At 47.4% G+C, this 27,124-nt stretch overlaps 1 long non-coding RNA gene across 2 annotated transcripts in view; it reads right to left on the reverse strand.

Moving 5' to 3' along the window:
• LOC123569409 (uncharacterized) overlaps positions 1-24,946 on the reverse strand; it is a 71,220-nt gene extending 46,274 nt beyond the window's left edge. The window contains exons 1-2 of one of the 2 annotated variants that reach the window (XR_012426418.1): positions 24,810-24,946; positions 20,166-20,370 (exon numbers count right to left, since the gene is read on the reverse strand). This is a non-coding gene — a long non-coding RNA (uncharacterized lncRNA). The remainder of the gene's footprint in view (positions 1-20,165; positions 20,371-24,809) is intronic. The other variant, XR_006693082.2, reaches the window with a different exon arrangement.
• Between the last annotated feature and the right edge of the window lie 2,178 nt (positions 24,947-27,124).

Below are 27,124 nucleotides of genomic sequence, written 5' to 3' on the forward strand. Positions count from 1 at the left end.
CTGCTCTGGGCTTCTAGCAGCTCCTTTCCTCATCCACCTTGTCTCTTTATCTGCTACAGAAGATTTTTTTTTGGAAAAATAAAAAATAAAAAGATGCTGTTAACTTTTTAAAGTTTGCAGATCATTGAATAGTCCACTCCTTCTTTCAGAGAAAAGGAAACAGAGGCCCTACTTGGAGAAGTGACTTGCCCAAGGCCATTTAGCCAGTCAGAAGCAAAGCTGGGGCTGGAGCCCAAGGGTTCTAGTTCCCAGGCCAGGAGCCTGCCTGCTTCTGCATCAGTTTCACCTTGGCAATGCCTTTGTCTGGATGTGCCCTTGGCCACCCAAACCAGATCTCAGCTTACCTGACCACAGAAAGACATTCTCCAAGTCAGCATGACCAAGTTAAGAAAGTGAGTGGGGCCGGGTGTGGTGACTCAACCCTGTAATCCCAGCACTTTGGGAGACCGAAGCGGATGGATCACGAGGTCAGGCGATGGAGACTATCCTGGCGAATACGGTGAACCCCTGTCTCTGCTAAAAATACAAAAAAAACTAGCCGGGCGAGGTGGCGGGCGCCTGTAGTCCCAGCTATTTGGGAGGCTGAGTCAGGAGAATGACGTGAACCCGGGAGGTGGAGCTTGCAGTGAGCTGAGATCGCGCCACTGCCCTCCAGCCTGGGCGGCAGAGCGAGACTGTCTCAAAAAAAAAAAAAAAAAAGAAAGAAAAGAAAAGAAAGAAAAAAAAAGAAAGTGAGTGGGTCTTCGTTGGATGCCCAGGATGGGGTGTTCTGGTTTGTGTCTGGCTAATAGGTGCCCCTGGCTGGAGTGTTTCTGCAGAACAAAGTGAAGACCCTCCAGCTCCCGACAGATGCTTGGGTCTCAGTCCTCAGGGTACAGGGTTATCTGGTCCAACTGTCCAGCCTGCAGATGTGGAAATTGAAGCCCAAAGAAATTTTAAGTCAAGGGCAGGCATGGTGTGGGTCACACCTATAATCTCGGCACTTTGGAAGATGGAGGCAAAAGGATTGCTTGAGGACAGAGGTTTGAGACCAGCCTGAGCAACAGAGCCAGACCCCATCTTTATAAAAAATAAAAATAATTTAAAAATTAGCTAGGCATAGTGGCACACACCTGTAGTACCAACTGCTCTGGAGGCTGAGGTAGGATGATTGCTTGAGCCTAGGAGTTTGAGGCCACAGTGAGTCATGATCACATCACTGCACTCCAGCCTGGGCAAAAGAGCAAGACCCTGTCTCTAAAAAGAAGGAGGAGGAGGAGAGTTGTGAGTCAAATTGACAGTAGGTCTCCCAGGTGCCCAGTTAGTGCTCCTGCCACATCACCATGCCTCCACTGGTTCTCTGTTCTCTTAGAAGTCCCCTCAGCCCCTCCTTCCCCAGAGGTGTCACGAGGCTGGGGAGGTATGGGGATCCACTCTGGAGGTCTTCACCCCTCGCACTGTATCAGAGAGGCTTAGCCAGCTCTCAGAACCAGAAAACCCACTGAGGACCAAGCAGGACAATAAGCCGCAATAATCATGTTTTTAATAATCACCTAGAGTTTGTTTAACATACAATCACAGCCAGCAATAAATTCAAATTAAAGGCCCAACCGGGAGGCCTAAGTTAAGCTGCCTGCTTGGAAATAGAATAGCTGAGGGAGAGGAGGGGAGAGGAGGAAGAGGAAGAGTAGGACCAGGAGAAGGGGAGCAGTCCTCTGAGGAGGTGACACCCTCAGGAGGGCCAGGGAGGTGGCCCCAAGCAGGTTAGTAGGTTCCTGCCTGGCCCCAGCTCCAGCCCCAATCCTAGCACAGGTCTTGCTCTCTTCACTCAAAAGGATTTCTCAATGGTTCAAGCAGAGAAAATATGAAAGTTCCAAAACCTCAGAGTTGCAAAGGAGAGAGACAATATTCACTCCTTTGCCTGTGGGCACACAAGCTCCATAAGGGCAAGGATCTTCTTGTTATGTTCAGTTCTGTGCTGCCTCCAACTCCTGGCATCTAGTAGGTAATCAGCAAACACATGTTGAATAAACACATGAAAAAAATGAGTGACTGTGAACGAATGCTTTCCCATCCATTTATTCATTCATTTGGGATATTTTTCCCTCTCAAATATTCCTTGAGCAGCTATAGTGCCTGCAGATACAGAGATGAACAAGATTCCTGCCATCTAGAAACTCAGTGCCAAGGGACGAATGACAGAGATGACTCCAGCCCAATGGGGCCTGGCCAGGCCAGCAGTGAAAGGTGGGAAGGGTAAAGGGTTCCAGGAGGGGTTTGCTTAAAGCTGAGTTCTGAAGGGCAGTTGTTAACCAGACTGGCAGGAGCCTAGACGTGGGTGTGGCAAGTGATACTGACCAGAGAACAGTGTTCTAGACCAAAGGAGCAGCATGTGCAGAGCAGGGGGACAAGAGAGGATGTGGCATTGCCCAAGAACCGCAGAGAGTTCAGTGGCGCTGGGAACAGAATGAGAGCTGGAAGCCGAGGAGGAAGGAGGGAGGGAGGTGGATAGTTGGCAGGGGCCAGCCGTGGACAGCTGTGTGCACCATGCTAAAGAGTTTGGACTTTATCCTGAGGGCAAAAGGGAACTTATGGAAGTGTTTTAAGCAAGAGGATGACATGACCAGAATTGCAGTTTGGAAAAATCACTCCGGCTGCAGTGTGGAGAATGGATTAGAGGTGAGGGTGCCTGGGGCCAGGCAGAGCCATCAGGAGGTGGCTGCGGTGATCCACTGAGAAAAGTGAGGGCTGGAACCAGTGAGGGACATTGACATAGCCACCAAGGAGGGTCGAGCTCAAGGGACGGGGAGGGAGCAAAGGGCCGCAGTGACTGAGCGTGGGAGTGAGGCAGTGGGGGCGTCTGGTGTCTCCCAGTATCTCAGGTGAGTGGGTGATGGCAGTGCCGCTGAGAATCAAGGTGGAGCACACTGGCAAAGACACTAGGTCCCCTGCAAAGGCCTCTCTGGGAAGATGCAACCACTTGCCACTTGTAAGGGAGGACAGACACACTCCCCTAGGTCTGCCTTCAGTCCAGCCTACTGCAGGCTTGCCCGAGTGCCTCCCCTGCAGGGCACGCTTTTGAATCCTGTAGTGTCCCAGCTGTAATGGTCCTTAGAGAAACGTCTAGATCAACCCCCTCATTTGACAGTTTTGGAAACTGAGGCCTAGGGAGGGTAGAGACTCACCCAATGTCACTCAGCAAGCTAGGGGCAGAGCTGGGAACAGAGCCCAGGTCACCTGACTGGCACCCGAGGCATTACAGTGATGGCATAGTCCACATTCCCCAGGGCAGCACCCAGTCCAGACGCACCATCTGCCTGTTCTCTTTACCACATTTGAGCTTGTCAAGCCTGTGTCCCCACTGAGGGGTCAGAAAACACCATCTCTGTTACTGCACTAAAGTGCAGAGCTCAAAGGCTGCACCATCCTTTAGAGTCTAACCATGGAGGAGAAAGGAAAGAAAACAAGGCATCGGGACATCTGGTTTGAGCCCTACCTTTTCTGCTTGCTTATGATGGGCAACTTCCTGACCCTCTCTAAGCCTCAGTCTCATCTGTAAAAAGGGAATCAAATGGGCTCAAGGTATGGATTGAATAACAATACACACATGAAAGATTAAATGTGAGGCACCACAGGTAGAATGATGGCTTATTTTCACATCAACTCGTTTAACAAATATTTGGCGTATGCCTGTTCCATTCTAGACGTGCCTGGAAGCACTATGGTGAATGCGGAAATGACTAAGACAGGGCCTGCCAGTGGGAACCATCCCCTGGTCCTGGTCCACAGCCTCTGGAATCTAAGTGAATCCATACAGAAGCTGGGGGCTGGCTCGCATCAGCAGGTAGTCCTACCTGCCAGGGCCTCCCATCCCTTGCACTGCCCCAGGTCTCACTCACACTATATTCTCAACCTTGAATTCCCACCTGGGACTATCATCCCAAGCTATCCAACATTCACTCAACACAACTTTACTGTATGCCAGGCATGGTGATAAGTGCTGGGGTCCCTGCCCTCAGGGAACTTACAATCTGACAGGCCTGGGGGCATATGGGTCCAATCTGCAAGCAGCTCATGGCACACTTCTGCTCAAAACCCTCCCATTGCACTTAGGATAAAAATAGCACAGCTGCCCTTGTCTCAGGGCTGTGTCGACCACACTGACCTCATGTCATAGCACTACCCCTCACTTGTGCCACTCCAGAGACGAGTTCTTCAAACACGCCAAGAACAGTCCCACGGCAAAGCCTATGCACATGCCATACCCTCTGCCTGGAATGTTCCTCCCCAAATACCTACATGGTTCACTCCTTCACTTCATTCAAGCCTGCACAAATGTCCCCTCCTCAGAGGTGCTTCCCCGATCACCCTCGCTAAAAGAACTACCCCAGTCTCATTTCATCCTCCTAACCTGATGTATTTCTTCAAAGCACTTACTCTGACCCTTCTTTTAGATTATTTAGATTCAATTATATTTTTATTTGTTTATTATCTGTTTCTCCCAATGCAATATAAGCTGCATGAGGTTAGAGATTTGATTTCGTTAACTGCTCCCCCTCAGCGCCTGCAACAGAGGTCAATAAAGATTGATTGATTGATTGATTGATTGATTGGATGAGTGAATGCCTGAGTCAATATTTGTGGCCTTTGTGCCATGAGAGAAGCACTGACTCCTTCTCGCTGACTCCAAAATGCACTTTTCAAAAACACTTGCTCATTTCTGAGATGGAGATACATACATTTAGAGCAGGGTTTCTTTTCCCCCAAAAGCTATTATTAAATCAATGGTGCATCTCACAATCGATGGTATCTCACAATTGAGGGAATGCACAAGAACCCAGAGAGGGCAGGGAGTCCTCTTCCCCAAGGAGACTTGGTGGAAACTTCTCCTGACAGATCATATTTCACGGAGATTTAAGGAATGAGTGAGCATTTTCTGCAATGAGGTGGTAGAACAAGCATTCCAGGCAGGGGAAACAGCACATCCAAAGGCACAGGGGTCTGGAACAGCAGCTGTTTGTTGCCAGAAGAGACCCACAGTCTGGAGCAGCTGGAGTGGAAGATGTTAGGGGTAGTAACTAAAGATGAGATGACAGGCTATTTAGAAAGGGCCTTAACTGCCCCTCAAAGGGACATGGGCTTTGTTCTGGAGGCAGATGGTAGCCATGGAGCGGTGTGAATTCCTCATTCTCCTCTCTCCGTCCACCCCATATCAGACCACACAGAAAAGCATGCTTCTGGATTTAGTAGGGTAGGTTAAGTCCTACATCCAAACACCAAAACCGAAAATGGATTTTTTTCTCCTTTCTCTCCATTATGCAGGTAATTTGCTACTAGACCTGTTTCCACTTGGCCTTTAGAAGCTGAGCCTGTGGGGCATGGCACTCCCTTTGGCATCCCGTAGGAGGCCTGGGGAAGCGCAGCAGTCTGGTCCTCTGCCTGCCCAGGATGGCCTTCCTGCCCCAGGGAGATTGATTCCCCTCCTGCTCTGGAAAGGACAGAAAGGAGAAAGCAGAGCCCCAAGCTCCCTCCTGATACTACCAGGTTCCAGGCACCGTGCTGAGCACATCATATCCATTACCTTCTCTCCCTGGGAGGTGGGTAACATTGTCATTCCCATTTCACAGATGAGGAAACTGAGGCTGCTGTTCCAGCACCTGCCATTGCCTGACCCATAGTGGACACTTTATAAACATTACTTTTTCCCATAACATTAACTGGGCACCCACTCTATGCAAGGCCTTCCACCAGGACCTATTTCTAAATGCTCATGCTGGTCTCTCCGAACAGAGGCCCCTGTGCCCCTTTGCAGCTGGAAAACTCCGTGGATGCTTCAAGTTGCTGCTCAGATGCCACCTCTTCTGCAAGGCTTTGACTGACCTTCCCCAGCAGGACCCAGTACTCTGTTCTCTGCTTCCCTCCCACTGCACAGCATGAGACTCCCCTTCTTCTAGGACAGGGACTGAGCCTAGCACACAATCTGGCATACAGTGAGTCTTCAAAACATATTGGTTAAACGTATGAGTGAATTAATGAATGAACAAACAACCAAGCGATCAACAAAAAGATGCTCCCCTAATGGACAGCAGAGTCAAAAGTGGGGAAATATACCAAGCTAAAGTAGGAGTCAGGGAAGGCCGGCTTCCCTTCCACCAAGCTTAGGATGTCAGAGCCAGGAGGAAGGCGTTCTGGGACTACTCCAACCAGGGGTGAAGGAAGGATGAGGGAGGTTTTCACAGAGGAGGTAGCTTTGAATAGGGCTTTGACAGGAGGTACAAAAGACTTCCATGGGAGGAGAAAGAGGAGTAGGAAAGACCAGGCCAGCTTGTCCTGTCAGCAGCCATGCCTGGGGAAGCAAAGGGTGGGGGTGGGGGCCCATTTAGCAAATGGAGCTCAGCATTCAACAGCCCTTCACCAAGCACCAGCAGAACAGAAGTAATCTTTGGGTTTGCAGTTAATTTGTTCTTTTAATGGACCCGTATTGTTGTCCGTGATTAAAATGGGCTTCCCCCATTAGCTGCTGGATTCCAGGGAGGCAGCTGGTTTCCCAGCCCCTCTGCCTTAACAAGAAGCAAATGGACGGGCACATATGTGTTCAGGATTGGGGGGAGCCAGGCAAACACACACTAGCTCAGGGGCATGTGTACCCCTGTGGATATGCACGGTGAAACTTAAACACAGGATATTTTGAACATGGAGACTCGAGTCCAGTACATTTAAATGTGAAGCACACCAATATCTGTGCATACAGATGGAGAAGATTCAGTGATTCCTGTGTTCATGAAAAGGCTGAGCTGAAAAAAGCCTTAGAGACCATTGAATCTAAGCCTTTTTTTTTTTTTTAACAAATAAAAGGGAAATCTCAGAAAGGATAATCGACTTTCCTGAGGCTACACAGCACCTTGACGTCAGAGCCAGGTCCAGAATCTAAACCTCCTCCCCTGGTCTGTCTCAGGGACCACCTAAAATGTGAGCATCAGCAGCAGGTCCAGGCACCTCAGAGCCTGAGTTCCCAACTGTCCTCCAGGGTCTGCCTTCTTGTTCATTTTCTGCTCCACCAACCTGTCTCCTAAACATAAATGTAATTACGGCATCACAGTTCAGCTCAAAATAGTTCTACCCACTGACGTGTGTGCAGCACTTTACAGTTTGCAAACTGCTCTACTTCATTAACTCTCAGTCTCAAAGATAGTCAGAGCTGGTATTATTTTAATCTCCATTTTTCAGATAAGGAAGCCAAGGTTCAGAGACAGTAAGGGATTTTCCCAAGCTCACAGCTTGAAAAGATAAGGCCAAAATTCAAAGCCAGGCCTCCCAAATCCAAATCCCAGTTGCCCCCAAAAGCTGCTCCATGATTGCTGGGTGCGGAAACCAAGGTTCGTTCTTCTAAAATTGCATTCAGAAACATGACATCAAGAAGCGCGCACACACACACACCCATCACCCAACACATGTGCCTGAACAAATGAGCAAGGCTGGGATGTGTCCATCAGCCTCCCCCATTCATACACTCCCTCCCCAACCTAGCCAAGGCTGGTCCAAATCTGCCGACACTCCGGGCACTTAATAAACACAAACATCAAGTCACTCAATCAATAAGCTCAGCTGTCAACAACAAGCGAGGACTGAGCACTCCTAAGAGCTAATAATGCTTTGAGCTATAAACATGGCCATTAGCTGGGCTCCCGCCCTGCCAGGCGGACTCTGCCACTGTGGGCAGGGGCACCTGCAGCCGGAGGCCGCGGCATTTCATGGTTGGCTGAACCCACCAGCCTGCCTGGGCTGGGCTCTTGCTGCCACCTCCCTCCCCTGACATCCTCGGGTACCCCTGCCCTGGACATAATGAGGGGCTGCCAGGCAAAGAAGGCCCCAACTGGATCCTCCCAGAAAATGTGGAAATCCCAAGGGCCACCGCTTCCAGGGTTTCTGACTTTGAAGCCTGTGCTGCCTCTACAACCACCCAGTGCCACCCTTGAGAGCTGCCAGTGGATGATGCTACACATCAGCCCTGGAGGAGTCCCTTTCAGAGAGGATGCCAGACTATCTGCATTTGCATCTGGCTCAGCAACTTAGTAGCTGTGGGACCCTGGGCAAGTTACTTAACTTCTGTGTTCCTCGGGTGGCTTATCTGTAAAATGTAAATTACAACCATCTCCCAAGGTGACTGTGAAACTCCTGAGGTGGCTGTTGTGACTTCTGTGCCTAGCAGAATGCCCAGCAGATAAATGATGCCTGAGAAGTGACACAAAAGGAAAGTAATCCATGGAACCACCTATGTGGGTGGGAGAAACCAGCAGGGTTGAAAGGGGAGGAAAGCTGAGCCAAGAGGACAATGTCCCCACCCTCCTGTCTCCCATACCTTGATATCAAGCATGGTCGGGCAGCAAGCAGAGTCCACCTTTTTCCAGCTGTTTCCTCCAGATGATCTCTGACCTTAAACATTTTGTTCAGCCTGGGCAGGTGGGGGAGGTAAGGGATTAGCAGGCCTGGATAGTACCAGAAGACAAAAGACAGTGGCCTGCCAGGATGCCTGCCCTGGACTATGGTGGGCACTGGAGCCCCACCCTGGATCCTAAATCCAGGCACAAGATTAAACTACTAGACTCTTCTTTTAAATGAGTCTAAACCCTGGCAGGGAGTTGCACCACCTGAGCTATTATTCCAGCATATAGAATCAGGGGTCATGTACTCCTCCAACTTCCCAGAGGAAAATAAGATGCCTTCTTTGTAGGTAGGATTATTTGTCAGCACTTTTGACATTCCAGTGGCTTCTCCTATCTGTCTCCCTGCCTGCCTGTCTCACTGTCTCTGTCTCTCTCCTCTATCTCTCTCTATGGCTCTGTGTCTGTCTCTCTCTGTTCCTTTTTGTCTCTCTTTATCTTTTTGTCTCTCTTTTATCCCTCGGAGACAGTCTGAGCACACACACACACACGCACATGATCTTATTTCACCTACCACTGGCTCTTCACTCAGTTCAGAATTCCTGGAAACTTTTGGATAAGAGTTACCACCAACGTCCCAAGATAAAGGAGGAAAGTGTCTGCCAGGTATGATGGTTCAGAACCATGGACAGAGTTTCAAGGCTGGGACCTCCTGGCCCTTAAGGAAGGAGGGCAGCTCACAGCATCTTGTGTGGGTCAGGGGAGTAGGGGAAGAAGCTCCTGAGACTGGCAAGTCTTCACACCTGGAGAGGTGTGAAGGGCTGGACCTGTGAAAGGAGGTGGGAGTGAGTGTCAAGTGGTGAGGCTGGGCTTGGGTGTATCTGAGTGTAAAAGTGAAGTAAATGAAATGTGAATGCCGTGACTGTGTAAGGGAGTTGAGTGGGTGTGAAGGCAGCTATGAAGGCCATGCTAAGGAATGCAACCCAGAGTTAGAGCTGTGTTGGCTTCAGCCTTCCTAGGGTTTCCCTCCTCACTGACTCCTAGGAAAGCAGAGTGAGTCCCAGAGGCAGCGGAGGCCTGCCAAGCTAAGCCTCAGGGAGCAGGAGGAGAGCTGAGTGCCTGTGGAGGGAGGGTAGGGAAGAGAAGCAGACCATTCCACCAGGCTGGTGGGTAAATATTTAAAGGGCTGTTTCCACGTGTATAAAAACTCAGTGCATCTGCTAGGCAGTGTTTGCAGAGGCTGGGAGGGGAGAGCTGGACCCAGGCCAGCCAAGAAGCCTGTTTAAACCCTCTAACTCACAGCTCCCTCAACCCACACTGCACCGGCCTTCTGGCTCTTAGAGACACAGGGCACTCTGCCTACTGACACACACACTTTCACACAGCAATACCCTGTGTACAGGGACATGACTAGACACACAAACATATATACATGCACGCACACACACATGCACATCTTACTCATTCCTACAGAGATGCACAAGTGAACACATACTCACAGCACCCAGATACACACCACAGACTCACAGCCAGACAGTGCGGATAGTACCCTGCATGCCAGCTCTCTCTCTCTCTCTCTCTCTCTCTCACACACACACACACACACACACACACCAGCCACACTGTATCACATACCGAACCAGACCACATAGCTCACATATCATTACAAATACATCCACAGTGACTCATACATCTCACATGGTAACTCACACATTTGGTTCACATGGCATCACACCCACAAATGTGTGTATGACTTACACTGAAACACACAGAGACCAATAATCACAGATTAAACAATATTACAGGTGAGCCAGTACATAAACAGAAAGCCTGCCAGATCTCAAACAGGAATCAAATACAGTCATCCTCCACGTAATGATGTTTCAATCAACAACAGCCTGCATATTTGAGGGTGTATAAGATTATAATGGAGCTGAAAATTTCCTATCGCCTAGTGATGTAATGTTGTAGCACAGTGCACTACTCACATGTTTGTAGTGATGCTGCTGTAAACAAACCTACTGCACTACCAATTGTATAAAAGTCTAGCATATACAATTATGAATAGTACATAATATTTGATAATGATAATAAAGGACTATGTTGATGGTTTACCTATTTAGTGTATCATACTTCTTATCGTTTGAGTGTACTCTACTTATTAAAAAAAAAACTTACTGTAAAACAGTATGTCGTGTTACTCCAGCAGCAGCCTCATATATCTCGTGTTTACTGCACTTCTTGATTGCACTGTTTTCTCTTGTGCTTGATTTAATCTCACAATGTTTTGTTCATTATAGCCCCAACGTGAACAAAATCCACTGCTAATGTTGCCAGTAAGAGGCCACATCAAGTGATTGTCCTGAAACAAATTGAACGTGATTAAGGACTATGAAGGTGGAGAATCAGTGATGGGTATTGCTCACCAGTTAGGCAGGTGCCATTCCACCATAGCTACGATTAGGAAGAACAAGGTCAAAGTGACCGAAGCTGTTAAAGAATTTGCTTCATTGAAGGCAATGATACTAGCAAAAGTTCTAAAGGTTCAGAAAAAAGTTCTAAAAGTTCAGATAGACAGAAATTTCTAATGAATTGATTTGAAGACTAGATACAGAAGCTTATCCCTCCCAGCACCATAATGATCACGGCCAAAGCAAAAATGTTGTGATGTTGAAAGAAGATGCTGAACCCAACTATGATGTTGAATTTACTGTTAGCCCTGGGTGGATTAAATGATTCAAGAATCATTATTTATTACATTCTGTGAAAGTGAGTGGTGAGTTTGCAAGTGCTGATGTGATGGCAGCTGAAGAATTTTTGAAAACTCTAGCAAGCTGATCACGGAGGAAAATTACTTGCCAGAGCAAATCTTCAATATGGATGAAAGCTGCCTATTCTGGAAACGGATGCCTGAAAGGCATAAGAAGGTCAAGTCAATGCCAGATTTCAAGACTTTTAAGGACAGGATGACAGTCTTGCTTGGGGGCAATGTTACAGACCACAAATTGAAACTCTTTGTGATCTGGGACAGTGAGAGTCCCAGAACTTCAAGCATATCAATAAGCACACACGGCCAGTGTACTTCAGGAACAATAGTAAGTCATGGATGACCCAACTCCTCTTCCAAGATGCCCCCTTGAGTTGCTATGCCAGCAAAATGGAGAAATGCTATTTTTCTCCATTTTGTTGGAGAATAACATACCTTTCAATATTTTGCTTATTGTTAATAATGCTCCTACACATCCCTCTTCTATTGGTGATCTTCATTTCAATATCAATGTGGTCTTTCTGTCTCCAAACACCACCTCTTTGATCCAACCAATGGAGAAAGGAATTATAGCAGCTTGTAATATCTACTGCTCAGGGAAGATCCTTCTTCAGGCTATTGCTACAGCTAAGGAAGGCACTTAGAAGACACTGATGCAATTCTGGAAAAATTACATCTTTGCATCGTGAACCTTGCTTGGGCTTAAGCGATGTCATCAATGAGTGTATGAATGGCATCTGGAAGAAGACACTCGAGAGCTTTATCCAAGCTTCAAAGGATTTTCCAAGGATAAGGAGATTAAAAAACAACAAGACTGTAGTTGAGGTGGCAAACAACTTTAACCTGGGTGTGGTTGAGGATGACATTGAGGAGCTCTTAGAGGTGGTTCATGAAGAATTGACTAAGGAGGAGTGGTTGGAGCTGGAACAGGATTGTATAGCTGAAGAAGAGGCAAGAAAAAGGGAAACTGCAGGAGAAGAAAAAGAACACTTAAGAAAATTCACAGTGAGGAGCTTAGCAGAAGCTTTTGCAGACCGCGACAAGCTCCTTAAAAGGTTTGAAAACGTAGACCCCAACACTAAAAGGTTTGCATTAATAGAGAAGAATGTTCATGGTGCATTATCTGCTTACAAGCAAATCTATGATGAAAAAAGAAAACAACCAAGCAAACCACCATGGACATGATTCTGAAAAGAGTGACACTACCTCAGGAACAGCCTCAGGCAGGTCCTTCAGGAGGGATTCCAGAAGAAAGCATCATTATCACAGGAGATGACAGCCCTATGCACGTTACTGCCCTTGAAGACCTTTCAGTGCAACAAGATGTGGAGGTGGAAGACAGTGGTATTGATGATCCTGAACCTGTGTAGGCCCAGGCTAATGTTTGTGTTTGTGTCTTCATTTTTAATAAAAAAGTTTACAAAGTAAAAAAGAATTAAAAATTTTTAAACAGAAAATCTCTTATAGATTAAGGATATAAGAAAGAAGATATTTTGTACAGCTGTACAACATTTGTGTTTTAAGCTGTTATTACAAGAGTCTGAAAGTTAAAAAAATTAAAAAGAGTTTACAAACTAAAGAAGTTACAGTAAGCTAAGGTTAGTTTGTTAGTGAAGAAAAAATATTTTTAATAAATTTAATGTAGCCTAAATGTACAGTGTTTATAAAGTCTACAGTAGTGTACAGTACCATCCTAGGCCTTTATATCCATTCACCATTCACTGATTGACTTACCCAGATCAGCTTCCAGTCCTCCACATGTCATTCATGGTAAGTATTCCATACAGGTGTGCCATTCGCTATCTTTCATACTGTATTTTTATTGTACCCTTTATCTACATTTGAATATGTTTACATACACAAATACCATTGTGTTTAAGTTGCCTACCGTATGCAGCATGGTAATATGCTGTACAGGTTTGTAGCCTAGGAACAAGACGTCATACTGTATAGCCTAGGTGTGTAGTAGGCTATACCATTGAGGTTTCTGTAAGTACACTCCACGATGTGTGCGCAACAATGAAGTCACTTAACATTGCGTGTTTCAGAATGTATCTTCATCACTAAGCAACGTATGACTGCATATACTTTAAATAGCATGTCACACTCATACATAAGTGCGCACACACAGACAGTTAACACTCATAAACTCACATAGCTCACACGTCAGTTTACTTATCAAAGGCCCCAGAAACATCTTGCAGCATTACATGCTACCTTGCATATGCCAATTATCACCACTTAGGAGGCTTGAGACTATAAGTATAAAGTTTATATGGTAGTAATTAAAAGACTTACTCTGGAGTCAGATGGCCTGGATTAGAATCCCAGTTCTGCTTTTATAATTTGATCTTGGAGGCGCTCATGAGAATTAAATGAGATAATGAATAATGAACTCAGAATGGTGTCAAGCACATGATGTGCACTCACTAACTCTATCATTATTATATGGCTTGCAAATATTTACTGTTCCCATTTCACAGACAAGGAAATTGAGTCCCAGAGAGTTGAAGCAATATGTCCAGAACCATAAGAATGATAATAAAGATGGCGGTGGTGGGGATAATGGTGGTGTTGATGACAATAATGGTGATGATAGTGATGACAATGATGGTAGTGATGATGATGGTGATGATGATGATGGTGATAATTATGTTGATAATGATGATACTGATGATGGTAATGATAGTGGTGATGATGATGGTGGTGGTGATGGTGGTAGTCATGGTGATGATGATCATGATGATAATGAGCAATGATGGTGGCAATTATGTTGATGATGATGATGGTGATGATGATGACAACAGTGATATATAACAGCAGATACTTATTTAGCACTTACAAGAGCCTAACATTGTTTTCAATGCTTTCATGTATATTATCACATTTCATACACATAACACTCATATGAGATTGGCACTATGATTATCTCCATTTTACAGTTGAGGAAACTGAGGAACATAAATGTTAAGTCCCTTACCCCAAGTTGCGTAGTGAGTGATTCAAAGAACCATATAGCTCTGGTCAAGGAGCCTTAACTCCTCTGACTTCCCTTCTACTTGTCTGTGAAATGGTAACAACTATGTCTCCCTCAGAGGGGTTGTTTCTAGGACTGGGCATCTTTGCAAGCATAAATGGTCTTTGCAAACCATGAAACTATCTACAGATATTGACAGCAGTACCATGGATCTAGGAACCCCACAGAAAGCTTGGCTTTCAGTTTCTGTGCTCAGAGAAGCATCTGGATTTCTGTCTGATTTTCTTGGGAACATTCACAAATGCCAGAGTTATTTGAAGAAAGTGCTCAGAGAGAGATGGTCCTGGGGCCAGCAAGGGTAGAGCCTTAGGAGCAAACTGGTTTGCATGACTTCTTCTAGCAATGAGGAAAGTTACATCTCAGTTCAGGATAAGCTATGTTACACTGCAGTAACAACCCCCAAATCATCTCGTTGTCATTAAATTTCCATCACCATTCAGCAGGAGGTTCTGCTCAGGGTTGTAACTGGTCCCCAGACTGATGGAGTGGCTAACATCTTGCATTTGCCACTCTACCAGAAGGAGAAGATTGCTCTGGAGGGTCTTCCTTTGGCAACTAAGTGCTTGGCCTGCAAGTGACACATGCCAATTGTGCTCACAAAGTGAGGAGTCAGAAGTAACACACTCAAGGGGACCAGGCAGAGCAATCCTACCATGTAGATGGGGACAGGTGGGGACAGCTGGAAATAGCTGTATAGCAGTACTAATGATGGCCACAAGGAGGAAAGAAGCAGCAGCTATGGCCCGACACAAGGGGAGTGCTATGCTCTGCAGCCAGAGCTGCTGGGGTGGATCTGCCTGCTGTGGCAAGCACACCTGGTCCCGAGAAAACTTCCCTCCCAGGGTAATGTTCCAGGGAAGACATGGACTATGGAGTCCTAGAGATCTGAATTTGGAAGCTGGTTTTGCAACAATTCTGTGTAACCATGGATGGTTATATCCTCTTTTGAGTCTCAGTTTCCTCATCTGCAAAACAGGGTAAGTCCCCTACCAAAAAAGATGTCAAGGAGATAGCACCTATATTGTGCTAGACACCATGCCTGGCACATGCTGGATGCTTTAGAAATCATGGCTATTCTTCTCCAAGGATTAAGACACCTATCCTCCACCCTGGCCCCAGCCTCTGAGCCTGGCCTTGCCCACCTCTCAGTCTATCCCACCCTGTCGGCCTCCTACTGTCATCAGGTGTCTGCAGTCCTGTCATGCCTTGCAGTGATGCTGGCACATCCCTTACCCATGGAAGGAGAGAGGGAAATGATGGCTACCTGGCAAAGGAGTGAGCCAAGGAAAACTTCAGTGGTTTATACGCATGCTCATTAATGAGGAAAACAATTATCCCCCCAAACCTAGGGACTTGATGAAGAAGAGATGTTCCAAAGTAGCACAGGTACCCTCATCCTGAGAATCTGCCTCTCCCCCAAGCTATGGCTGCCTCTGGGCCCAGAATGATAGGTGGGCATCCTCAGCTCAGGTGGGTGGAGAAGAAGGGGTGGGGGTCTGCTTTCCTCAAGCCCATACTTCCTCAGCCTCCTAATCTTCTCTCTTTATTCTTTCTCCCAAGCACATGTTTACACCCCCATATCTCCAACTGCCACCCATAAGTGTGCAGCTCCCAAATTGCTCTCTGGCCCAAACTTCTCTCTCAAGCTCCCAGCTCATATTCTCCTTGCCTCTTGGGTATTTCCATGTCCAAGTCCACAGACACACCAAGTTCAGCCTGTGCAAACCTAACTCATTTTCTCTCCCAGTCCACCCCAACCTGGTCTTCCTCCCACATTCCCCGTGTAATTGCATGAACATTTAAAGACATCCTTTTGTTCAACACAACTTTAACATCCTTTCTCTAGCAGACCCTGTGCCAGAAGCTGGGGATACAAAAATGAAGGACATGGTCTCAGTCCTTGGCAAGTTCTCAGTCTAAAGGGAAAGACAGACATGGACCAAGCACTGTGAAGCAATTGCAGGGACATACGGGGGCAAAAGAGGGAGTAATCGACTTGGTAGTTGAGGCTGGAAGTGGTTAGAAAAACCTCCCAGAGAAGCCAATTTGAAAGGTAAGCATCCTGGGAACAGGTGGCAGGTGGCATTCCAGGCAAAGGGAACAGCAAGTGCAGAGCCGCTCAACATCACGGCACATTCAGAGAGCACAGCCATCTGTGGCTAAAACATCAGGTGCAGAATTGGAGGAAAGGAGTGAGTAGGGGTAACTAAGTGCAAAAGTAAACAGGGGAAAAGTATTTCAGTGTCACTTCACTATGTCCTGAGAATAGATTCCCTCTACTAATGGGGGCACATTGACAGGACAAGTGTGTGTGTCTCACCAAGGAGTAAGGGATCTCTAGGATCCCTGGGGACTCCCTTCACCAAGTCCAGGTTCAATAAAACCTGCAAAAATGGGAGGTCCTTTCCTTTTACCTTGCATCTTCTGTTTTCTTTTGGCTTATGCCTCCCCTTAACTTGTGCTGGCCATGACCTCTTAAGGCCCTGACTCTTCCTCATTTTTCTGTACTCTTCCATAAACTCTAGTCATTCTGGACCCTTGGGTTGCCTGGTCTTGAGTTAAGTCTACCCCAGGTCCAGCCAGCTGAAACCCAGGGAGGCCCATGGCTGCCCTTTCACTATGGAATTTGCACAGATGAGATGGATAAGGGAAACAGAGGGGTTTGAGTAGCTCAGCCACTTCCAAGTCTAGTGCTGCAGCAGGTCTACAGGGCCTTAGAGGAAGCACTTGGACTTTATTCTGAGGGCAATAGGAATCCATGGATGGATTCTAAAGAGGAAAGTGATAAAGCTAGATTTTTGAATTAAACAGATGATGGGAAGATGCTCTAAGTGCTTGGCAGTGTGGGCCAGAACATTCATGGAGGAGGTAGCCCTAGCCCTTCTGCCCATAAATCAGAGGCTCTGGGGCACAAAGTGCACTAATGGGAGCTAGTCACTAAAGAAATTTTATTTCCCAGACTCATGGGAGGCAGAGCTCACTCATTCCCACTTCTTCATGTAGACAAGGAGGAAGAGTCTTGCTCAAAGTCATTGTATGAGAGTCCAAGCTGAACTTGAGCCCAATCTCTAATCCAGTGCTGCACAGCTTCTGCGGCTGAAAGCCTCCCCACCTCACAGAAGGGAAGAAGCCATTTCTAACTTCCTACAAACAATTGGGAGCCCCCACCACAGCTCCTTTATGAATGCAGCCTAAACCTGTCACCCCACTTCCTCCACATCCTATTTTTCTGGACTAACGTGCAAGGACAGAGACAGCCAAATCAGCAAGCCTCCCACTGTGAAAACTAGGTGGTAGGGAGGTAGAAATCCATGATAGGAGGCCCTAACACCCTTTCTGGTCCCTGAAAAAAAAGAAGCATTCTGAAGCCCACAATTCAAACATGCAGACAAGCACGCACATACAATACACACATAGAAGTTGCAAATTCAGCCAAAACCTTTCAGAAATACCTCCAGGCTGCACTGTCTGTCCATGTTTTAGCCAGTTCTCCCTGGAGAACTCTGGGTGGGGATCCTGAGCAGAGACCACCACACAGATCAGTTGTCCCTTAGTCCTGCTCAAAGACTTTCTTTTCCTCTCTGGGCTTTTTGCCTCTTAAATCTCCTCTCTGGCATGTACCCTGTCTCTTGGCCGCTTTCTGTCTCTATTTCTCTCTGTATCTTCCTGGATCTTAATGAGTCTTTCGTCTACGTCTTCCTAGGTCTCTCTGGTTCTCTGCCTTGGTCTGCGTGTGTCTATGTCTCTGTCACGCTGTCTTTTTCTATTTTTTTCTCTGTTTATATGACTCTTTTTCTGTGGCACCATTACAGACTAGCAGAGTAGAAAGAGCCTTTGGACTTTATCAGGCCCAAACCGGTACCTGTGAAAATGAGGACATTGGAGCCCAACAGTAGGAAGGGACTTACCCATGAGCATGCATCCAGTTTTGTACTATTATGACTAAAGCCTCTCTTGTTTTATCAAAACTAGAGTTTTCCATGCCAGTTTGTACTTGTGCCAAGTAGAAAGGGGAGGAACAGAATAAGGAAGGCAATGGAGATTCTATAGCAGCTAGGTGCAGTAGCAAGAACCTTGAACCAGTAGATAAGAACTCAGTTCTAGTAAGAGTAAGTGAACATGCTGCTTAACCTCAAGCATGGCACTTACCATCTCTGAGCCTCAGTTTCCTCTCCTGTGAAATGGAGATAACTAGAGCAATCCTGCCTGTTTCAAAGGTCTCTGATTAATTTCTTATTAGAGAAAGGATGTGGAAGTATTTTGGAATACATTGTAAAACATCAAGCAGGAATGGAGGGCAGGACAAGGACAATGACTGATGACTGATAATGATAATGATAGTGATGGTAGTGATAGCAATGATAGTGGTGATGATGGCGATGGTGGTGGTAATGAGAATGATGATGCTGATGATGAGAGTTGTGATGACGGTGGTGACAGTTATGATGATGTTGATGTTAAGGCTGATGATGGTGGTGATGATGGTGATGGTAGTGACAACAGTTGTGATGATGGTGGTGATGTTGGTGATGACAGTAACAAGGGTGATGAGAGTTATTATGAGAGGGTAATCATAACGTTAGTGATGATGGCAATGATAATGGTGATGTTGGTAATGAGAGTTATGATGATGGTGACAATGATGATGTTTGTGATGATGGGGGTGAGAACTGTGATGATGGTGGTGATGATGGTGATGAGAATTATGATGATGGTAATGTTGGTGATGACGGTGGTGATAATGGTGATGTTTGTGATGGTGGTGGTGATGCTGGTAATAATGGTGACAATGGTGATGGTGGTGATGAGAGTTGAGACAAGGAAGACAATAGTGATGATAGTGATCGTGTTCACAAAAAGAAAATGTAATGCCCTGGATCCAGCCTTCTGAGAATGACATATAAAACAGTGAGCATACTTTGGAGACATCAGCACTCCTTCCACCTCATACCGAAGAACTTCTCCCCATCCCATACCAACCTAGGCCTCCAATAACACCTTCTCCTCCAAGTTACCCCAATTCCCTGATCCAAGCTCCAGACCCCTCAGTCTTCCCATCTCCTCAGCCCCTTCCTTGCAGGTGTCACTCTATGCTGAGCCCATGTGTGTCACCTCCCTCTCTGCAGCCTCAGCTGCTCTCCCCTGGCCACCTCCCCAGCCTGTTCTTTCCCTGGACTCACTCCTACACCCAAGAAAGGAGAGCACACACAGTCACCATAGCTATTTATACCTGGAACAGTTTATGTTTCCCTGCCTCGGCCTCCTTCCATTCGGCACCGCCCTGCAACCAGCTTTCTAATACAGGACAGCCAGAGCTCTTGCTGCTGCCCACACCCAGTTCTTCGTTGACTTCTGCAGCAAGGCCACTATGGGATGTAAGAGGGTTGCTCATAAGGTGGAGGCAAACCCAATTCTCAGCCTCAGTTTCCCCAACATGGGAGTGATCCCTTAGGCTGTGGAGACTATGAGAACAGTTTCCTACCATGCATAGATGCAGGGTCAGTGGCTTCCAACCTCTGATGACACCCTTCCAGTCCACAGCAGGCTGGAGACAGAGGAGTGCAGCTGTAGGATGGGCAGTGTTCTCTGTGTCATGGGGCAACTAGTGCTTCTTCCCATAGCCCTCTCTTTAGCACAGAGAAAGGATCAGGACCAGTCAGGGGATTAGAAGGGATTAAGGGCAGGAGAGAAACAGAGCTGTCAGACAGAACTGAAGGCTGAAGTTCGGAGCTCCAGTGTCCTCATCCTAGTAATGCCTCCCATCTGTTGTGCCTCCGTCTTCCTTTTGCAGAAGGCATAGCCTCTGACAGATGCAGAAGCCTACTGAGTGGCCTCAGTGCACAGGGGGACAGGGGCTGGCAGCCTCCTACTGTCCTGGCCTCCCCTGCACTGCCTCTCCCCGCCATGGCTGCATCTTTGATAAGGACTGCTTGGGAATCAATCACTCTCAGCGGAGCCAGGCCCCAGCCCCTGACATTCCAATTAAATGTTTCACTCTGACCTTTGTTGCATCATCTCAGCTTGGAATAACGTCATCTATCTTCTGTAGATGGACAGAGCCTATGGGCCAGGCAGCAGAAACTAGCAGCCACCAGTCCCCAGAGCCGCCTCATCACCACAGGGACACATTTCAATCAAAGGGAACTGCAGCAGTAACACTCTCAGGTAGAAAAGCCATCATCCTTCCCAGGGACAAGCATTCATCTCTGCTGGAGGAAAGAAACAGCCTGAGTCCCCGCCAAGGGAAGCCCCGTGTTTATCCTGCTGCCCTTCCCATTAGTCGGCTGTCAGCATTCAGCTGGGAACTCTGGAGTCCCAGGTGGTGATCAGTGGGAAAAGGAAGACCAAGGACAGGGCTGATGGAACCTGGTTAGAGCTGGGAGACAGCCTCCCGCAGGGAGTGCCCTTGCCTGATGGGGGACATCCAACCCTTCCCGGAGGCAGCCCACATACTGAGAGGGGAGAAGATGCCTCAACAGTGGAGCTTCTTCCAGACTGATGGAAAGAAGGACCCTCCCTTCTGATGAGGAAACAGTCCTTCCTGGGGAGAGCCTAGTCTGAGAGACACAGAGAAGACATGGCCCCTCCCTGGCTGCAGAGACACAGCACTTGCCTTGTGATACTCCATTTGAAGGGGAACCTTGGCCTCTGCTGCATCGTGGGTATCCCCCCTGCACTTCCCCTGATAGAGGGCCTGGGGAAGGTGAGCCCCTCAATGCAGGACTTCCTAGAGGAACATTTGTAATCTTTGACATCAAACAGGCCTGACCTGGGTTCAAATTCTAACTCTGTGTTTTCCTTCCTGTGTGTCCTTGAACCAGTGACTCAACCTCTCTGAGCCACCTCTCTTTACCAAGAGAGTGGGAACCACCTTGAGAAGGAAGTGAGGTCATGTATATGAAACACAGAACGTCTGACACACTGAGACCCTCAGTGGAAAACAGTGTACTCTGGGTGAGTCCAACTCAAAGGACAGGGAAAGGGAGCAACCCAGGTCGCACACGGTAAGAACCAAGTCAGCAACAGGGACCAGGAGTGGGGCCCCCAATCTGCCACACCCCTCTTGGGACTACCAGAAGGTGGCACAGAGGCCAGATGCCCAGGAAGCATACTGAAGACAACATGGGGAACTAGATTATAGGGGCAGGGACCAGGACTCACCCCCAAGACAACTCCAGGTTTAAAAATTAGAATCTATTATCCCAGAAGCAACAGAAGAGGTTCCTTGAACGCCCCCACCTCCAAAGAACTGCTTCTGAGCTGGCACTGTTTCCTATGGGGTTATTTTTAGTTTGTTTTCCCAGTAATGATTCTTTTGGGTGGATTTCAGGGTTGTAGCTGGGTGCTCTCTGGGAGACGGGCGCGGTATCCATACAAAAAAAAAAGGGTTGTTATTCATAGTAATTCAACTGGATTTGTAAAGTTATTATTAAGCATTTGTCACCACAAAAGTCACTTTGATTTGGCTTTCCTTGGAGCTGTTCTTTCTGCCCAATTTTGCTTCCTTGTCTTACAAGGGAGGCCTAGAGTATTTAAGAGGCCTACCCAGAACACACAGAAAGAAACAGAGATGACTCTTCTCAGGAAGAGAAAACAAACCCTTTGAGACTTACATCTCAGAGGAAGAACATGATGTGGATATCAATGATAGCAAACATGCACAGAGCACTTACCATGAGCCAGTCACTGCTCCAAAGTGCTTTACAACACTACAAGGTATGTGCTATTAATACCTCCATTTTACAGATGAGGAATAGGCACAGACAGGTTAAGTAAGTTGTCCAATGTCACACAGTAGACAGCCGAGTTGGTATTTGAACTGAGGCAGCCTGGCTCTGAGACTTGGGTTCAGAACCACCCAATGACAGCTCCTGGTGACCATCTGAGAGTATCTGAGAGACAGATGGTGAGATGGAAACGAGGACAGGGCCCCCGTGAGACCAGGGTTAATTTTTGTGTTCTGTTCTGCAAGCCTAGAACGTTACTTCACTTGGCCTGGGGAGGGAAGGGGGATTTCCAAGTGAGGAAAGCACTCTGCAGGTACCCCCAAAATCCCCTTGAGGATCCCCTGCTGATGGACGTTGATGCGGACACAAGAAGTCCCAGGAAGGTCAACCTCAGACGGCATTTATAATCAGATGTGCTGTGAGCTGGTGAATTGAACACAGGCTTTAAAAACAAACAGACTTGAGATCAAATCCCAGCTCTGCCAGTTTCTAGCTACATAACCTTGAACAAGTGACTTTCCCTCTGGGAGCCTCAGCTTCCTCCTCTCTAAATGTAGATAATATTTACATACCACTCAAGATGCTAGAGAAGCTTCAAAGAGGCTTTGGATAGAAAGTACCTGAGACAGTGCAGGGCCGTGGTGTCTGAACTACTGCCTGTTTTGCCATATGTTCGTTTGTTCAGTAAATGTCTAGGAACGTTTACTCCATGTGTGCAGCTGTGTTCAATGTTATGGAAGATTTAAAGATGAACAAAATGTAATCTGTGTCCCTCTATTAATCAATTATTGCATTGCTATAAAGAAGTACCTGAGGCCGGGTAATTTATAAAGAAAAGAGGTTTAATTGGCTTCTGGCTCTGCAGGCTACACAGGAAGCATGGCACTGGCATCTGTTTCTGGTGAGGGCCTCAGAAAGCTTCCAATCATGGAAGAAAGCAAAAGGGAGGGGCAGACATCACATGGTGAGAGCAGGAGCCAGAGAGAGAGAGAAGCGGGAGGTGCCACACTCTTAAAACAATCAGATCTCATGTAACTCAGATCTGGCAAGAACTCACTCATGATCTCAAAGACAGCAACAAGCTATTCATGAGGAATCCGCCCCCTGTGACCCCTCCCACCAGGCCCCACCTCCAACACTGGGGATTACATTTCAACATAAGATATGAGGGGACAAACATCCAAACCACATTAGTCCCTATAGATTTTGTAAGTGAATGAGAGGAAGCCTAAACGAAGATCAGATGGACTTTAACTATGAGGCCGACAGTGATTGATTCCACCTGGGGTGGATGAAATAGACTTTACAGAAGGGCCCCAAGAAGAGATGGGGAAGGAGGAACAGGCATTCCAGTAGAGCAAAAGGGCACTGCAGCAGAGAAAGGCATGACTGATTGGGGAAGAATGGCTAAAACTGGGGAGGGTGGGCTGGAAGGTATGTGTCAAACCCTAAATGCAAATCTGGGGAATTTGGGATTAATCCTGTGCGCAGTGTGGAGCCATAGATGGGTTTTTAGCAAGAGGAAGACGTAAGGGAGCTGAGAATTAGATCTGGGAGGTGGGGTGGAAACTTGAAGCAGGATTCCCATCTTAAAGGATCTGGAAAGAGAACCTGGGTTTTGATCTCCACTCTGAAACGAACTCCTGTGTGAAATCAGGCAAGATACCCACTGCTGTGGCCCTCTCATTCCCCCTGTAACGCTAACAGGATACCAGGATGGCCTCTAATGGCCCATCTGGCCGTATAAGTCTATGACGTGAGGGCTTCCCCTCTTCAGAGCAGACCTGGCTTCCTCTGCAGTCCTCAGCATGCCTGGCTTCTCTCACCCTCCCAGCAGGCCCAATTGGCCCTTCTGCCCAGTTCAGGAATCCTGGGCACTGCCAACCCCAGGAGCCAGGCAGAGCTGGCTCAACAACTCTGGGAGGTCACGGGCAGTTGATCAGGAGGCCATGGAGAGAAGTTGGGCCCCCGGCTCTTCCTCTCCTACTTGTACCTGGCAGCCAAGTTGGCCAAAAAACAAGAAGTTGAGGAGTTTGTAACCATATCAGTTTGCTGCCGTTTAGCTGCTGGGCTGGGGCAAAGAAAGTGTGCTTGCTCTCTTCGTCTCTGTATTTCTGTCTCTGGTTCCTGCTGTCTTTCTCTGGCTCGCATCAGGCAAGTGCTTTGCCCTGGAATTAAATGAAGCTGTATGGGGGTGGGGAGGAAAAGAGGGGGAGGGGAGAGCAGAGCCCAGCCTGCATGGCTCAAGTCCAAATCCTCCCTTGGCTGGGTGCCCGGGGTGGTCCTAGCTTACTGTCCACGTGGGCCAAAGGGAGGAAGAGAAAGGGGACAGCTAGAGTCAGGGCTGGCCATGGGGTGGGGGTTGGAGGAACTGTGCTGCCTGAAGAGGAACTAAAGGTAGAGATTCTAGGGAAATGGGAGTAAAAAGATCTGTAAGCAGCCCATACAGAAGGTTACCCATTTTGCAGAGAGTTGAATTGAGTTGCGCAACTAATGTTGGCCATGAATGTGGGGTCGGGGTCAGGGACTGTGCACAAATGTGTGGTGTTGGGGTTAGGGACTATGCATAAACACACTGATAAAATGCTTCGTAAGCATCCCAGTGTCTTTGGCCCCAAACGTGTGAAGTTGTATGACTGAATATAGTAACCACGAGCGTGCACGTCACCACAGACAGGTATCTTTGGGCACAGAGGCAATGGGCCTGCTTCCTCTCCAGCCCCTTTCCTAGCTTTGCCCCAGCTCTCAAATGCCCCAGCCATGCAGAAACACTCACTCTCTCCTGATCACACTGTGTCCTCCCTGGATGCAGGCTTTAAAATGTTGTTTTCTGTTCTTGCAGCAGCCTCCTTCCCTCCCTTTCTTCTCCCCACTTCCCCAAACCAGCTTGTCCTTCCCTCAGTGCAGCTCAAAGTCACCTCCTTCAAGAAGCTTTCCCATATCCTGCAGCACCCATGTCCTAGGCTGAAGTAGATGCCCCTCATTCCAGCCCCAGGGCTCCTGTGCTTCCCTCCAGGGCACCCACTGCCACTGGGCATCATAATCCTATGTGTCTGCCCACTTCCCTCTCCCACACAGTGGCAAACTCCTTGAGGGCAGAGTCCATCTCGTTCATCTAGCATAGCTCCAAACACACAGTAGGTGATTAATAATTCACTTAGTCAGTAGCCATTAACTGAATACTCAACAGACATCAGGCAAGGGGCATATGACAAGGGTCAGCGCAGATAGTGCCTGCCTTCCTGGGTCTCCCCTTTATGGGAGGTGACAAGCAAATCAACACAATCTGAAAGCTGCTTAGATGTGGGAGACACAGGGCCTTACTGGTGAACTGAATAGGGATGGGAGGGTGGGCAGTGTCAGGGAAGGTTTCAGAGAAGAATAAATGTCCAAGGTGAGGCTGAATGACTGGATGAGTACATAAATGCAACTGATAGAATTGGAGTCCAAGGTCTGGTTCAGTCCAGCATCCACACTGCATCAGGGACAAATCCCTGCACTGCATCAGGGACAAATCCCTGAAATAATTACCCAAGGAGCCTCATTCTCTCCAGGAAAGAAAAGATGGGTTTCCAAGTCCAAGACAGGGCTGAGCCAGGCAGTGAAAGTTTGGGAATGGGCACACTGTGGGGCAGGGAGCCAGGCATATCCTTACATGGGGTTATATTCCTGTCTGTGCCAGTAACTGGATGTGTGGACTTGGGCCTGTCACTAGCTCTCTCTGGGCCTTGGGTTTCTTAATTACAAAAATAGCAAGGGGGTGGATTCTGAGCAATAATCTTAATGAGAACATGACCCCATCGCAGGGGGGATTTACTGTGTAGTGATGACTAGGCACTCAAGGTGCGGAGAGAAACTAAACAGAAGGAAATGTGGTCAGAACTTGAACTCTGCCTGATTCCAAAATCTCTGTTTGTTCCTTTTTTCCATGAGGACATATAACCATTTTGCAATGTGTCTGCGAACTTCATAAAGAAGACCCCTGAGCTGAAATGTGAAGATAGGCAGGATTTTAATTGGTGGAGAAGAGCACAAAGGAAGCTGGGTAGAGCAGGAACAAAGGTGGGGAGGGAAGAATGAGGCTGGCATGAAGAGGAGCATTCCTCATGATGGTGGTGGCAGGGAGTTCGGCTTGGCCTGGCTGGAGCAGAGGAGTCACGTTGGGGAATGGTAGGAGATGCAGATGCCTCTGTCCTGCAGGATTTGGTAGGGGTGGGAAGTGGTGGGAAGAATCAGGGCTCTGAGGTCCCAGCCCAAACCCTACCACTCAGGGTGAGGCTGACATGGCAGGTGGAGGAACTCCAGCCTCAGCAAGTAAAAGGGCATAGTAAGAGTTGGGACTGCCAAGAGAAGCATCAGGGGCGTGGGCTGTGGGCTCCCAGGCTCTGGAAGGTCACGGAAGTGAGGTGCCAGGCAGGGTCCTTATGGGAACACAGACCCAAGACCCATTTACTGGGACTGGGTAAAATCAAAGACCCAGTTACTGAAGTCAGTGAATATGGATAAATAATCTAGTCAGTTTATTTTGTTGAGCACATATACCAGGCACCATTCTGGGCACTGGGGATACATTGGTGAATGGTTCATATAGAATCTTGGCCTTTGGGGAGCTTACATTCTGTCGGAAGAGACAGATACACAGGCATATTATAAAGTAAAATACCAACTGCTATGAATCCAATTAAAGTGACATAAAAAAATAAAGCAATGGAGGTAGAACAATAGTTGCATTATTTTGTATCAACTCATCGTATACCTCAGAAGGTATCTCCAAGGAGGTAGCAGTTGGACAAAAACCTGAATTAAGTAAAGGAGCAAGGGGTTAGGGGAAAAGCATTCCAGGTGGAGGGAAAAACAGGTAAAAGGCCCTGAGGCAGGAATGTGCTTGATACATGACTGCAGGGTGGCCTTTGTGGCTCCAGTGTAAGAAAATAGAAGGGGGAAATGGGGAAGAAATGAGTTTGGAAAAGCAGCTAGGGGTCAAATCACATAGGCCTGTAAACCTTATTGAGCAGTTTGGTTTCAATAATAGCAATGGTTAACCTACACAGAGCATGCAGTGGTGCTCAGTACAGTCAGGTAATCAGTATACATTTACTAGTATTTTTAAAGAGCCTGCTTGGGGGAGTTGGTATGATTATCTCCATTCAACAGATGAAGAAACTGAGACTCAGAGAGGTGTGGTGGTTTAAAAGAAGAAGGCTGTAGAATGAGTGATGGGGCCAGAATGTTA

This window comes from Macaca fascicularis, chromosome 16 (assembly GCF_037993035.2).
Source record: "Macaca fascicularis isolate 582-1 chromosome 16, T2T-MFA8v1.1".
NCBI classification, from domain to species: Eukaryota; Metazoa; Chordata; class Mammalia; order Primates; family Cercopithecidae; genus Macaca; species Macaca fascicularis.